Source organism: Ceratotherium simum, chromosome 6, assembly GCF_057802395.1.
Source record: "Ceratotherium simum simum isolate JZ-2026a chromosome 6, ASM5780239v1, whole genome shotgun sequence".
Lineage (NCBI taxonomy): Eukaryota > Metazoa > Chordata > Mammalia > Perissodactyla > Rhinocerotidae > Ceratotherium > Ceratotherium simum.
The window spans coordinates 59,008,425-59,023,644 of record NC_141905.1 but is presented as its reverse complement, the minus strand read 5'-3'; the positions used below and the strand labels follow the sequence as shown (position 1 = coordinate 59,023,644).

General features: G+C 37.0%; 1 protein-coding gene across 6 annotated transcripts in view; it reads right to left on the bottom strand.

Moving 5' to 3' along the window:
• Positions 1–15,220, bottom strand: part of R3HCC1L (R3H domain and coiled-coil containing 1 like) — a 94,839-nt gene that overhangs the window by 69,115 nt on the left and 10,504 nt on the right. For 4 of the 6 annotated variants that reach the window (XM_087432400.1, XM_087432398.1, XM_087432399.1 and 1 more), the window contains exon 2: positions 2,437–2,545. The exons of the other annotated variants lie outside the window; for them this stretch is intronic. The gene's annotated coding sequence lies outside the window, so the exon portion shown is untranslated. The remainder of the gene's footprint in view (positions 1–2,436; positions 2,546–15,220) is intronic. 6 annotated transcript variants of the gene reach the window in all.

Genomic DNA, 15,220 nt, shown 5'->3' with positions numbered 1-15,220 from the left:
CCTGGAGGGCCTTCAACACTAGGTTTAGGCATTCGATACCCTAAGCAGAGTCAAATCTAGACCTTACAGACAATTCCCAAAAAGCGATACTATCACAGTGTCTTCCCCTTACTCCACTTGCCCTTTCATTTATCCCCGGCATATTTTTAAATACGCATCATCAGTGTAGAGGCAATAAGACAGCACCAAATCCTAAGACTGACAACTCTCTCACACTTTCTTAATCCAATGCTATCAATGACCAAGCAGTAACATTAACCAAAAATCAGAAATAGGACCAATATGAGGGATAGGCTCCAAAACAATGTGCCCCAAGTCTAATCCCATATTCAGAATTAGACATTATAACTAGGGGAGTAATCAAACACATTTACTTGGTATAACCATTCTCATAATCAGAGAAAGAACCGAACCAAAGCTTGCCCCACATTCAATTCTACTCCACAATCCAAATAATATTCAGAAACTCAGGCCTTGATGTCTGATGAAGATGGCTATAGTTGGCCAAGTGTCTCTGAAATAATACCACCTGGTGGTATGTGTATATGTGTGTGCACAAAAGCATAAAATCTAATAAATAGCAGGATGAAGGCTTTGTCTGAGATAAAAGCCCAGTCTTCTGGATCTAGATACGGTAACTGGCCTTATTACCAGTGTGATAATTCCTGAAAAAGAACCAGTGTTATAATTCCTGAAAAAGATAAGTTGCATCCCCATTACTCTGACTTTTATAGACTCATTTCCTGGCATGACATGATATTTCTAGCCTCTTAAAAACTTTTAAATCTATCCAATCCATACTCTCATCAATATAACATCTAACCGTACAGTTCTGATGACAGAATGAAACACTAACACCTTGAAAACAAAGGTGAAACACACTATTACTACCCTACCAAAACACACACACACACACACGCTAGCTGTTTACTTCATAGTCATATCAGCACAGCTAACAATGAGAATAGCTTCCACATGAATTGCCCACAGAACCTGAATTGCCTGCTCCTCTCTCATCTCTTCCCCTCCGCATCTCCTCTATAACTTAACACACAGCCACCTCACTCTGCTGTCCACCTTCCCCAACTGCTGTCCAACAATTCACAGGCTGTCACAGATTGTCAGCACTGCGTTTGGGGACTTGAGAAGTACTCTTGAGGGACAGTGCAGTGTATTAGTACAGCTTTTTCCCGGACACAATGTCCCCCTTTATAGCCAGTTGCAAATTACTTTCTTCTTAAAAAAAATAATACTTCTAATAAGACAAGTACAAGGAGATTTTAAACAACCAAGATTAAAACTCGCTTTGGTTTGCTCTGAGATCTGGGCCATTTCAGAGCCAGGCACAATGAAATCCCATGCCTCCACTTACAGGAGCCACACATCCCATGTAGGAACATCTGAAGTCGGCTTTCGTATGCTAACAAAAGCAAAGAGACTACCAAAAAAAAAATCAAAAAGAGTCTTCTTTCCCCTTTTTTCTGTGCCTATGGCTCTTCCTTCTTAGATTCTACTTGAGAATACATATTTTAAGCTCAGCTCTCCACATCAACATTTACTTCTCGCTATGCCTTGCTATGCAAAACCATTTAAAACACCATTCTGCAAATCATCAGTATCATTTTATTATAGTTGCGATCCAATTTTTTGCCATGTGTTTCAGCAGCACCCGAGTACAATTATCATCTGACAGTTGCTGTGACTGACCCTCTTGTTATCACTAAAGCCTTCACCCTACACGTCAGCTTCCCAGTTGCCACTGGCTACACATGAGAGTCAGAAGCTGGAATAAACTGAAAAGATCATCAGAGGACGTAGGTAAGAAAAACCTCTCACAAAACAGCAGGTCATATCAACTTCCTAAGTCTTCTTGGAAAAAAAATTTTTAATTGAAAATAAACACCTATAGAGTAATATTAAAAAATTAAATCAGTTTCACTAGATATCTAATTATTTTTCATTTCCAAGTTCTTTGATAGCATTATTCATTCTGCTTTATTATGCTTTACTGAGGATTTAACTGACCATCTATTCTTCCTAAACCAGTTCATCAAAGCCCTACAGTAAGACTGCATCTTTGCTGCTCCCTATATGAATGATAGGGATGCTAGTGCTTGGCAGGAAGAATATTAATTTTCAGTTCTTACAGTGGAAAGAGACTGAATAGAGCAAAGCCAGTAATCCAACTTGGAGAACTAATTCCAATATTTTATCAGCCCTTCTTCTTTCTACAACACCAAATTAAGAAAGACAGTGAATAGAAGCAAGAAAATCTTCAAAAGACCCTAAGTCTTTCAGGAAATTGCCACTTTCAAACTTGTTTTATGTGCGAGTTACAAAATAAAATGACACTGAAGAAACAATATGTAAGCAAGCAAACAGAGTAAATAGACAATATTTCTAGAAAATATGCATAAGTATAGTTAACTGACTTACCAAATAAGTGACATTTATTTTTTGAATAATAAAACTCTAGAATATGCAGATAGACTGTGTCTGAAGGCAAATGGTACAAAAGCTTCCTTCTGACAAACAGCAGCCTCACCTGGAAAATAATAATAATAAAAGTTATTTTTATAAAAATATGTAGTTATCACTTCTTTGACACCTGTCTGTACACTCAACTTGCATTATCTCACTTCATGAAAACTAAGAGTTTAACACAGTGATTTACCATAGAATGTGCAATGAAAACAAACACATGCACAAAAATACTTTTTAGAGGCTCATCAACAAAAAAGAATAAGGAAATGTCATCGTCTCTCATTCTCAGTCCTCTGAGAACTAGTGTGAGAGGACAGAAACGCCTATTAAATGCCATCAAAAAAGAGATAAGAAACAAAATAATACACATGATCAAAAACAGAAAAAGATGTTCGACTTTCAGTCATTAATATAGTTCTAACTTACAGGATGGCATAAGGTGGATGCTCAATAAGAATATGCTGAATGGATGGTTGGATGGACAGATAAAAAATAGACTTCATCATTTAGCAAAGAAAAAAGAAATCACATCAGTTAGCAAAGAAGTGCAAAATAAATATACTCTTTATTGCCCATCAAATTGGCGAAGATTAAAAAAAGAGCAGTAAGGTCCTCTTTTGGTGAATGCAGACTGAATAGGGCTCACACACTGTTAGTGGACATATACATTTTATTAACACAGAAAGCATTTTAATAATATTTCAACATCTTTTATATATCAAAGGACCTTTCGCAATTCTCCTTCAAAGAATTTATCAAAAGGAAATAACTGGAATTCTACAAGGATACTTATGCTGTAACTATTTATAATAGTAAAAATTATAAACAACTTCAATGCCCATCTATAAGAGCCAGGTTAAATAAATTATGGTACATCTATACTATAGAGAATAATACAGATATTTAAAAAAATGTAGCTCTAAATGTTGATATAAAGATCTAAAAAACATATTAAGTTTTTTAAAAATGGAGAATTTAACAAAAAGTGTACAAAACCAATATAATGAAAACTTTAAAACATTCCTGAAAGACACAAAAGTAGATCTGAACAAATGGAAAGATATTCCTTGTTCTTGGATAGAAAACTCAACACAACCCAACATCATAAGGATATTAGTTCTCCCTAAATTAATTTATGAATTTAATGTAACCCCAACAAAAATCTCAATACGAGTAAGTTTTTCATAGAGACAGACAGCTGATACTAAAATTCAAGAGAAAAATAAACACATAAGAATAGCCAATAAAACATTAAAAATTCTAAAAGCTTGCCCTTGAAATACTACCAAGCCTCTATAATTAGAACAGTGTGATAAATGGTGCAGGAATAGACAGACCAGTGCAAAAGAATAGAAAGTCCAGAAATAAACTCAGTGGAAACTTAATATATGACAAACGTGGCATCTCAAAACACTAGGGCAAAACTGTACTTTTTAAAGAAAATATGCTGGGACAACTAATTAGCATTTGGAAAAAGATTATTAAACTCACAATATTCACAAAAAACATCCAAATGTATCAGGGATCCAAATGTAACAACTAAAACTATACAAGTACCAGAAGAAAACTTGTGTGAATTCCTCTTCACCTTGGGTAAAGGGAAGGGTTTTCTAATTATAAACCAAAATTTAGACGCAACAAAGGACCAAAAAATTGGACTACATAAAATAAAAGCCTAAACACACAAACACACACACACACTCCATAGTCAAAAGACAACTGGCAAACTGGGAGAAAATATTTGTAACATACATCACTTATAAAGAGCTAATATTCCTAATTTTTTTTAACTCTTAAAAATTGAGGGAGAAAAAACCCAAAAACCTGATAGAAAAATAAATAAAAAGATACAAGACAATTCACACAAACAAATATATCAGAATGACCTTTATACATATGAAAAGATGTTCAACCTCACTACTAATAAAATAAATGAATATTAAAACTATACTGAGATACCATTTCTTACCCATAAGGTTAGCAAAAACTAAAAAGTATTACAACACACTCTGATGGCTAGGCTGTGGAGAAACTAACACTTTCCTATACTGCTGGTGGGAATTCAAATTTGTAGAACACCCACAGAAAGGAATTTAGCAATGTTTAAGAAAACTACATATACACCTTTAAACTTCTGACCCCATCATTCCATTTTAAGAATTTACCCAAACATACAAAAATATATATGGACAGGGTTAGTCACTGCAGCACTGTTTGTAAAGCAAAATGTTGAAAACAGCAAAAGAGAATGGTTAACATCCTCACAACAGAGTACCATGCAACTGTGGGAGGGAGCAAAAGACAGAGGGAGAGGGCTAGCTTTATAAACTGATGCAGAATGGATTCCAAAATATATTGTGTTAAGTGAAAAAAGCAAAGTACAAAAGAGTATCATGCTACCTTTCATGTAAGAAAGAAGAGGAAATAAGAAAATATACATGTAACTCCTCATTCCTGGGGGAAAAAACACACAGGAAGGATAATTCAAAGAAATGATGAGATTGGTTACCTAGAGAGGGTGGATGGAAACAGGGTGGGAAGGATAGAAGAAATGGGTGACGTTGCCCTGAGTATGTATTTTTACACATTTCTGACTTTTGGAACCATGTTAATGTTTCACATACTCAAAAATAAATAAGATCGATTAGGATGAGGAGAAAAACTTAGAATACAAACAGAACTGAACTGTATTGCAAATGACTAAATAACCATACGAGGGAGGGAAGAAAGCTGGGGAGAGAAAACTAATCCAAGTAACTTATGAACATGGTTTTTAGATCAGCGTTGTCCAAAAGAAACAGAATGGGAGCCACATACGTAATTCAATATTTTCTAGTAACCACATTGAAATAAAGTAAAAATAGATGAAATTAATTTTATTAATATATTTTATTTTCTTAAGTATCTAAAATATTTCAACATATAATCAACATAAAATTATTGAGATATTTAACATTCCTGATTTCACACTAAGTTTTCAAAATCCAGTGTATATTTTACACTGACAACAAATCTCAATTCATGTAGTTAGTGGCTACCCTATTGGACAGTGAAGATATACTATATGCCCTTAGGTTAAAGGAAAAAACTATCAACAAAGACTGAACTCTATTTACTAGGTATCTTTTAAATAGTAGTATGAGTTAGCAATTCTGAAACTATTTTCTGATATCTAGGATTGAGTCAAAAAGTAAAATCATGAATAATAGGGCTAGGTTTCTCACTGTTGGAAGGAGTTATAAATATAGAATGAAGGAAGGCTAGAATCAACAATGCAGTGTTGGATTGGAATCAGAGGTATCAGCATCAACTCGCTGTTTTCAGTAGACAAAGATGTATATAGCGTGTGCACACACACATCACATATATGTATTTCCTAGACACCTGCTGAGAGGGCCTAGAAGCAATGACACCCAGCAGCAATGAGGACATCGCGAGTCCAGATCCTAGCTTGTAAAGCCATTCTCTACTAAAAGGAACTAGAGCTTCTTGAAGAAATAACTCATGCTAGGGCTCAGGCTGGGAAAGTGCAAGATGAGCCTAGAACACTTTGTTGTGGTAAAAAGTAAGGAAGTGCTCAAACAATAACAAGGTAGGCCAAAAGGAGACAATCACCTTGAAGGGGCTCCCACTAGCCAAATCAGGGACAGTATCAAAATAAATAATGAAATAAAGCATTATAATAAATAAGTGTAGAAGGAATGAGGGAATTAGAAAATCACCATTTAGGAATCATGAAAACGATTCAGGCAGAAATCACCAATGGAGGAGGTAGGAAGTCAAGATGGCGGCGTAGGCAGACTCCGAACTCACCTCCTCCCATGGGCACCGCCAATTTACAACTACTCGTGGAAAAGTTACCCCTGAGACAGAACTGAAAACTGGATAAGAGGAATTCCTGCAACAAAGCACAATCCTAACTGAGGTAGAAGAGGCAGAAACTCCCTTCTGGAGAGGAAAAACGCCGCCTTCACTAGCCTCAGCGCCTCATGGCCGCCCGGGAACAGCCCACAGGTACGCAGCCCTCCCTGGAGGCGCGGGGCCCTGAGCCGGGGAACGCCCCCGCTGTGGGCATTTTGTGGACCCAGCACAATTGAGACGAGTGGCATAATATCTGACTTTGCCTGCTACTAAAACATTGGGGAGGACCCCCAGAAAAGCTGGTTCACAAAGAAATTAAAACCGGTTCTTAAAGGGCCCATGCGCAAACTCACCCGTTTCAGGAAGCAACCTAAAATCACCAGAAAGAAAAGTGCACAGTGCTTTGGTGAAAAGAGACTCACCTAATAGGCCCTGTGTGCATCTCGGTGAGAGGTGAGACCTCTCCAGGGACTGGGACATTGGCGGCGGCCATTGTTGTGGCCTGGTGTAGGCGTGCTGACACAGACGCCATTGGAGTTCTCCCTGGGGCCTGCTAGCCCAGGGTCTGCCCCACCTGCTAGAGCACCGATTTAATCCAGCTCAGCCAGGGCAGGCAGCCCACCCTAGAGACTGGCCCCACCCAACAACAAGCCCTCAGGCAACTTGTGGGCCTACATAGGTTGGTGACTGGATTCTCTGCAGCCTGGCAACTGAGCCGACTTCAGCGGGGCAGGGCGTGCACAAGGAGCGGGTGGAGAGTGTGGGGCAGTGGTGGAGTGTGTGGGGCTCCCGCCGTGGAGAGACTGGGTCTGCTTCGGGAGGTCGGGGCACACACACGGGGCAGGACTGTGTTGACTGTGTGTGTGGACCTGTGGGCAGCAGGGCTTGTCAGCTGCAGAAAACTTGTGCTTCTCAAAGACCACATAGGGGGTTTGCCCCACCTTCCAAAGCCTGAAACAGTGGGTGCTCCGGTGCCTGAGGCCAGCCCAGCCCAGCTGCAATCCTCAGAGAGCTGACAAGAGACCTAAAGTGGGGAGGCTTATAGCAAGTGTAAGGCCCTGAGCCTAACAACCTGCCACGATGGAGGCCTACTCACTTAAAAGAAATACTGCAACACAAATGTGGTATTAGAACTTGCAGCCAACTGTGCTGGGGCTCCCCACACCTGATAAAGAGACTGAAGTGCCCACAACAACTACAAGCAGCTGAGCATTATAACAGCTGGCTAGGAGCATAACTCGGTCTCCCTGGCCGACTACAGGGAGAGGAAACAGACCACAACAGAAGGACACACGTAGCCCACATAGGGGTCACCCCTGGAATGTTGAGAACTGAGGGAAGCACACAGCAGGCCTCCTAAGCCATCACTTACATAAGGTCACCTATCCAAGACCAGGAGACGTAGCTGACCTACCTAATACGTAGTCACAAGCACAGGGAAAGAGGCAAAATGAGGAGGCAAAGGAATACATTCCAAGTAAGGCAACAGGACAAAACCCCAGAAAACGAACTAAGTGAAACAGAAATGAGCAACCTACCCAACAGAGAGTTCAAACTAAGAGTGTTAAGGATGCTCACTGATGTGGGGAGAAGAATAGATGAACTCAGTGAGAATGTCAACAAAGAAATGGAAGATATAAAAAAGAACCAATCAGAAATGAAGAATACAATACAGGAAATGAAAAATTCACTAGAGAGACTCAAAAGCAGAGTAGAGGATACAGAAGAACGGATCTGTGAGCTGGACGAAAGACTAGAAGAAATTACCCAAGCTGAACAGGTAAAAGAGAAAAGAATTAAAAAGAGTGAGGACAGTCTAAGGGACCTCTGGGACAACATCAAGCGCACTAACATCCATGTTATAGGTGTCCCAGAAGGAGAAGAGCGAGACAAAGGGGCAGAGAATCTATTACAAGAAATAATAGATGAAAATTTCCCTAACCTAAGGAAGGAAACAGACAACCAGGTAAAGGAAGCACAGAGAGCCCCAAACAAGATAAACCCAAAGAGGCCCACATCAAGAAACATCATAATCAAAATGTCCAGAATTAAAGATAAAGAGAGAATCCTAAAAGCCGCAAGAGAATGTCAAGTTACACAAAAAGGAAACCCCATAAGCCTATCAGCTGACTTCTCAGCAGAAACCTTACAGGCTAGAAGAGAATGGCATGATATATTTAAAGTGCTAAAAGGAAAAAACTTACAGCCAAGAATACTCTACCCAGCAAGGTTATCACTCAAAAGGGAAGGAGAGATCAAAAATTTCCCAGACAAGCAAAAATTAAAGGAGTTTGTCACCAAGAAACCAGTGCTACAAGAAATGTTAAAGGGACTGATTTAAGGGGAAAAGAGAAGACCACAAATAGGAAAAATTATCTATTTCCATGATAAGAGGGTAATGGATACAAATGCACAAAAAAGAGGTTAGATATGATATCAAAAACATAAAAGGAGGGAAGAGGGGAGTTAAAGAGTAGACCTTTCAGACAGAGGTCAAACTAAAGAGACCATCAATTCTGTATAGAAGAAGAAAGGAACAGAGAAGGACTACTAAAACACTGAGAAAAACAAAAGTTAAAAAATGGCAGTAAGTACATACTTATCAATAGCTACTTTAAATGTCAATGGACTAAATGCTCCAATTAAAAGGCATAAGGTGGCTAATTGGATAAAAAAACAAGACCCATATATTTGCTGCATACAAGAGACACACTTCAGACCTAAAGACACACAAACTGAAAGTGAAGGGATGGAAAAAGATACTCCATGCAAATGGCAATGAAAAGAAAGCTGGGGTAGCAGTACTCAAATCACACAAAATAGACTTTAAAACAAAAACTGTAAAAAGAGACAAAGAAGGGCATTACATAATGATCAAGGGAACAATCCAACAAAAGGATATAACACTTGTAAATATCTACGTACCCAATGTGGGTGCACCTAAATATATAAAGCAATTATTAACAGACATAAAAACAGAAATAGACAGTAACACAATAATAGTAGGGGACTTTAACACTACACTTACACCAACAGATAGATCATCCAAACAGAAGATTAATAAGGAAACACTGGCCTTTAATGATACACTAGAACAGAAGGACCTAGTAGATATATACAGAGCATTCCGTCCAAAAACCAAAGAATACACGTTCTTTTCAAATGCACATGGAACATTCTCCAGGATTGATCACATATTAGGCCACAAAACAAGTCTCCATAAATTTAAGAAGATTGAAATAATACCAAGCATCTTTTCTGACCACAACGGTATGAAACAAGAAATCAACTATAGGAAGAAAATCAGAAAGCCACAAATACGTGGAGATTAAACAAAATGCTACTGAACAACGAATGGGTCAACGAAGAAATCAAAGAAGAAATCAAAAAATACCTGGAGACAAATGAAAATGAAAATACGACATGCCAGAATTTATGGGATACAGGAAAAGCGGTTCTAAGAGGGAAGTTTACAGCGATACAGGCCTATCTCAACAAACAAGAAAAATCTCAAATAAACCATCTAACAATGCACCTAAAGGAACTGGAAAAAGAAGAACAAACCAAGCCCAAAATCAGTAGAAGAAGGGAAATCATAAAAATCAGAGCAGAAATAAATGAAATAGAGACCAAAAAAACAATAGAAAAAATTAATAAAACCAAGAGCTGGTTCTTTGAAAAGATAAACAAAATTGACAAACCTTTAGCTACACTCACCAAAAAAAAAGAGAGAGAAGGCACCAATAAGTAAAATCAGAAATGAAAGAGGAGAAATTACAACAGACACCTCAGAAACACAAAAGATTATAAGAGAATACTATGAAAAGCTTTATGCCAACCAATTAGACAATCTGGAAGAAATGAATAAATTCTTAGAATCATACAACCTTCCAAAACTGGATCAAGAAGAAGTAGAGAATTTGAATAGACCAATCACCAGTAAGGAGATCAAAACAGTAATCAAAAACCTCCCCAAAAATAAAAGTCCAGGACCAGACAGCTTCCCTGGTGAATTCTACCAAACATTCAAAGAAGACTTAATACCTATCCTTCTCAAACTCTTCCAAAAAATTGAGGTGGGGGGGGGAGCTCCCTAACTCATTCTATGAAGCCGACATTACCCTGATACCAAAACCAGACAAGGACAACACAAAAAAAAGAAAACTACAGGCCGATATCACTGATGAACATCGATGCAAAAATCCTCAACAAAATACTAGCAAATCGCATACAACAATACATAAAAAAGATTATACACCGTGATCAAGTGGGATTTATTCCAGGGATGCAGGGATGGTTTAACATTCGCAAATCAATCGACGTGATACACCACATTAGTAAAATGAAGAATAAAAATCACATGATCATCTCAATAGATGCAGAGAAAGCATTTGACAAGATACAGCATCCATTTATGATAAAAACTCTGAATAAAATGAGTATAGAAAGAAAGTACCTCAACATAATAAAGACTATATATGAGAAACCCACAGCTAATATCATCCTCCATGGTGAAAAACTGAAAGCTATCCCTCTAAGAACGGGAACCAGACAAGGATGCCCACTGTCACCACTCCTATTTAACATAGTACTGGAAGTCCTAGCCAGAGCAATCAGGCAAGAGAAAGAAATAAAAGGGATCCAAATTGGAAAGGAAGAAGTGAAACTGTCACTATTTGCAGATGACATGATTTTATATATAGAAAACCCTAAAGAATCCACCAGAAAACTTTCAGAAGTAATAAATGAATATGGTAAAGTTGCAGGATACAAAATCAACATACAAAAATCGGTTGCATTTCTATACACTAACAACAAAGTAGCAGAAAGAGAAATTAAGAATACCATCCCATTTACAATTGCAACAAAAAGAATAAAATATCTAGGAATAAACTTAACCAAAGAGGTGAAAGAGCTGTACACGGAAAACTATAAAACACTGCTGCAAGAAACTGAAGAGGACACAAAGAAATGGAAAGATATTCCGTGCTCTTGGATTGGAAGAATTAACATAGTTAAGAAGTCCATACTTCCTAAAGCCATCTATAGATTCAATGCAATCCCTATCAAAGTTCCAACAACATTTTTCACAGAAATAGAACAAAGAATCCTAAAATTTATTTGGAACAACAAAAGACCCCGAATAAGTAAAGGAATCCTGAGAAAAAAGAACAAAGCTGGAGGTACAACACTCCCTGATTTCAAAATATACTACAAAGCTACAGTAACCAAAACAGCATGGTACTGGCACAAAAACAGACACACAGATTAATGGAATAGAATCGAAAGCCCAGAAATAAACCCACACATCTATGGACAGCTAATCTTTGACAAAGGAGCCTAGAACATACAATGGAGAAAAGAAAGTCTCTTCAACAAATGGTGTTGGGAAAACTGGAGAGCCACATGCAAAAAAATGAAAGTAGACCCTTACCTTACACCATACACAAAAATTAACTCCAAATGGATTAAAGACTTGAATGTAAGACCTGAAACTATGAAACTTCTAGAAGAAAACATAGGCAGTACGCTCTTCGACATCGGTCTTAGCAACATATTTTCAAGCACAATGTCTGACCGGCCCAGAGAAACAACAGAAAAAATAAACAAATGGGACTACATCAAACTAAAAAGCTTCTGCACAGCAAAGGAAACCATCAACAAAACGAAAAGACAACCTAACAACTGGGAGAAGATATTTGCAAACCATACATCTGATAAGGGCTTAATCTCCAAAATATACAAAGAACTGATGCATCTCAACAACAAAACAACTAACAACCCAATTAAAAAATGGGCAAAAGACCTGAACAGACATTTCTCCAAAGAAGATATACAGATGGCCAACAGACACATGAAAAGATGTTCAAAATCATTAACTACCAGGGAAATGCAAATCAAAACTACAATGAGATATCACCTCACGCTCATCAGAATGGCTATAGTTAACAAGACAGGAAACAACATGTGTTGGAGAGGATGTGGAGAGAAGGGAACTCTCATACACTGCTGGTGGGAGTGCAAACTGGTGCAGCCACTATGGAAAACAGTATGGAGATTCCTCAAAAAATCAACGATAGAACTACCATATGATCCAGGTATTCCACTGCTGGGTATTTATCCAAAGAACTTGAAAACTCCAATGCATAAAGATACATGCACCCCTGTGTTCACTGCAGCGTTATTCACAACAGCCAAGACTTGGAAGCAACCTAAGTGCCCATCAAGGGACGAATGGATAAAGAAGCTGTGGTATATATACACAATGGAATACTACTCAGCCATAAGAAACGATGAAATCCAGCCATTTGTGACAACATGGATGGACATTGAGGGTACTATGCAAAGTGCAATAAGTCAGAGGGAGAAGGTCAAATACCGTATGATTTCCTTCATTAAGTAGTAGATAATAACAACAATAAACAAACACATAGAGACAGAGATTGGATTGGTGGTTACCAGAGGGGAAGGGGGGAGGGAGGAGGGCAAAAGGGATAATTCAGCACATGTGTGTGGTGATGGGTTGTAATTAGTATTTGGGTGATGAACATGATGTAATCTATGCAGAAATAGAAGTATAATGATGTACACCTGAAATTTATACAATGTTATAAACCAATGTTACTGCAATAAACAAAAAATTAAAAAAAAAAATGACCAATGGATACTAACATAATTGAGTACAAGTTCAAGGAGTAATAGGATATTATTTATAAATTCTCAAAGTATTTTTTATTTTTTCAAAGATACTTCAAAATTACAAAATGTGAATGTACTTAATCCCACTGAACTGTACACTTAAAAATGGTTAAAATGGTAAATTTTATGTTATGTATATTTTACCACCAAAAAAATTACAAAAGGAAAAATAATAACTTTACACTGGAAAACCTAGCAGACACTACCTTAATGAAGTGATCCAAGATCACATTACCAGTATTTCAACATCCTGTGCCTCCTGACATGGTGCCCTGAGAAGCATAACATTACTTCCGTGGTACTCTTGCCAGAAATGGATAACCTGAACCCAATCATGAGGAAACATCAGATAACCCCAGATTAGAGGCATTATATAAAATAACTGGCCTGCACTCTTCAAAAATCTCAATGTCTTGAAAAAACACAGACTGACAAAATGCTCCATATTAAAGGAAACTAAAGAGATATGACAACTGAATGTACTCCATGATCCAAAATATTCTTTTGCTATAATACTACATTATTGGGACAATGGGTGAAATTTGAACAAGTCTGTAGATTAGATAATAATATTAAATCAATGTTAACTTCCTGAATCTGAGTTGTATGAGTTCTTTATATGTTTTGGAAATTAACCCCTTACTGGATACATGACTTGCAAATATTTTCTCCCAGTTGGTGGACTTTTTGTTTTGTTGATGGTTTCTTTTGTCCAAGAACCTCTTTAAAAAGAAAGAAAACTGAAACTGATAGATTATTGTGACTGATCTTGTGGAAAACTGCACTGAGAGACTACTATTTAAGACATTATCAGCAAATAAAATTTGCACAGGCATAATAATGTAAACACAACATTAGCGATTTGATTTTACCAAATATTGTAACATAAGTAAACTGGGAGAATAGGGGAGGAGTAGCAGCGGTGATGGTGTAAAGTAAAACTTTCTCTACCATAATAGTAACTCAATACATTATGAATAAATTGGTGAATCAAAAGACAGCATTACACATATATTATTTACAAATATGGAGATATTTGATATGGAGATATGTAAATGCCAGAAAGAACAGCTTAAGGAGTTGAAAGTGGTTACCTTTAGGGAGAGGACTAGAGAGAACGGGAAAGGGTAGGACAAAAACTACTCACTATATTTTGTTATAAACACTTTTTTTACTATTTGACTTTTTAAACTATGTCTATTTTAAACTATATATCTGCTGATAAAATATGAAAAATAGTAACATATAAACATCTTATCTTAAATATACTGTTCATCATTCAAAAATATATAAATAAAACATTTTCAACTGAAAGGGACAAAAAATCCTAGGGAAAACGTTCTCCCTTTTTTGTTGGAAGACTTTCATATTTCCAATAGTGAAAGAGCATAAACATACAAAATACAGAAGCTTTAAAAATAAAAAATTTTAAAGCAAATAATTACCAATTGAGTGGACAGAGAGATTTCAGTAATTGTAATACTAGGAAGATTGTAGGTCTGACCTTACTTACAAATTCATTAAGGATCAAGAGAGTGCAAATAACACATTTAATTAAATTTGCTCATTTCTCTATTTGGGGAAATACCGATTAACAGCTGTGAGAGAGAGTAGTAATATAAAAGCACAGAGATGGGTTAAAAACATTGGCCAAAACAACCAAATTGGAGAGTGGATGGAAGGCTAGGTAAAATTACTGGCTTAAAATAACAAAAGAAAGATAGCAGAGACTTATTCACCATCAATTTTACTGCATACTGTTGCCATACGAAGTAATTTTGGCCAACACTAGTGTTAAATGAGGATATATGTATACACACACATACATATATACACAATTTTTTTCCTTATGAGAGACTGATAATCCTAATTAAGCAAGGATTCATGAAGGCATTACACACTAAAAAGAAAGTACTATTGATGCAATTTGACAAAAGTAGTTTTATGCTCATAGTTTCATAAGTATAGAAACTCTATCAGGGATTACCAATAATGAATTAAACTGTCCTAAAGACAATTAACTCTGTTATCTACGCAATATTCTTCATCTAGCTACACTTGGATTATCCTCACTGCTTCTGTTCTTTATTCCCAGGCACTGACCATTCAAAATAGTCTACATTTCCCAAGCACTCTAGCAGGAGTATGGCTCTGTGACTAAATTTCATCAATGGAA